Below are 1,636 nucleotides of genomic sequence, written 5' to 3'. Positions count from 1 at the left end.
AAGTGATACAATTACTTAGCCATAAATTTTCTAAGTTTCCTAAACCAGAGCCTCTGGTTCTAAAGACCAGAGCCTCTGGCCATTTAGAATGACTTAAATTTATTGGCAAAATTTTATCTTTGTAACAAGAGCCCCTCCGGTTCAAAGCAAATACTTGGTATTTTTAACCAAGTCCTTTTTTCTCCCACCCAGAGCCTCTGGTTATATAGACCAGCGCCTCTGGACTCCAACACTTTGAGATATCAATGTCTCAATCCTTGGATTCTTGCATTCTCTCTCATTATTTCTTTCTCCTTAACCAACCAGAGCCTCTGGTTTCCCCATACTTCTTGTAATATTTTTTTCCCAACCAGAGCCTCTGGTTCCAAAGACCAGAGCCTCTGGTTTCCTCCTTTACTTGCTATATATTCTCTTCTTACAACCAGAGCCTCTGGTTCTAAAGACCAGAGCCTCTGGCTTTAGATTCTTTGAAAGCAAGTCTTAACCATTTCCCTTCATACTCCCTTTCATAGTTTTCCCAACCAGAACTTCTGGTTCTAAAGACCAGAGCCTCTGTATTCAAAGTCCTTGTCACCAGAGCCCCTCTGGTCTCAAAGACGATTCTTTTTCCTTGTTCATGATACTCATTACCTTCTCAACCAGAGCCTCTGGTTCCATAGACCAGAGCCTCTGTTTCAATGTCCTTGAGTTTTTAAAAAACCCATACACCCACAAACCATGCCTCTCAACCAGAGCCTCTGGTTTTAAAGACTAGAGCCTCTGGCTTTGTTTTCTTTGCAATCCTTACTTAGCCTATGCTTCTCTCAACCAAAGCCTCTATCTCCTAAACTTCTCAAATTTTATCTGTCTCCTAAACTTCTCAAATTTTTTCTAAGTGAAGGGGAATCTTTGATGCATCATTTGAGGGGGAGCAAAAGTTTACTTTTGTAACCTTGCATTTTCCATCCAGAGCTTCTGGTTCTACTATCCAGAGCCTCTGGTCCCATAAAATGCTATATTTTAATAGAATACCAGACCTCCTCTGGTTTTATAAAAATGGATTGTCATACTTCACCAGAGCCTCTGGTTTGTTAACCAAAGTCTCTACATCATGCAAATCCAACATCACTACTTGTCTTCATCGACATTACAACCAGAACTCCTCTGGTTCCACACCAACTTTGTCATGCATAACCAGAGCTCCTCTGGTTCCATGAAAATACGTTTTACAATAAAACTCATCTTAATTGAAAACCATTTTCAAGATTACACAAAATTGCAGCTTTTGTGACTAAAAACATTACAACAAGGGTTTTTAGAAGACCAAAACTTCGTAATTAATATTAATCTTACAATTAGATGAGATTTTGAATAATTTTTTTTTGGGAAACGTCTTCACCAAGATATTATTTGGAATGACTCTACATTTCAAATACCTCATGACGTCACTCAAACCACGCGCCTGACACCATACAGGCTGTCCCYCATGAGCCGTTTCAATATTTTCCCTCCCTTACCCCAGGCTGACACATGTCCACTACGTTAATGGCATGTCCTATCTGGACGGCTCACATTCATCCAATAAAACCCATTTCCATGATTATTATATTATAATAATCAAAGAAACGTTTCCCTTACCACTCCACCCCACTACCAC

This window comes from Cynara cardunculus, unplaced genomic scaffold, assembly GCF_001531365.2.
Source record: "Cynara cardunculus var. scolymus isolate 2C unplaced genomic scaffold, CcrdV1 Un_Scaffold_7134, whole genome shotgun sequence".
NCBI lineage: Eukaryota > Viridiplantae > Streptophyta > Magnoliopsida > Asterales > Asteraceae > Cynara > Cynara cardunculus.
This window is presented reverse-complemented; position numbering follows the sequence as displayed.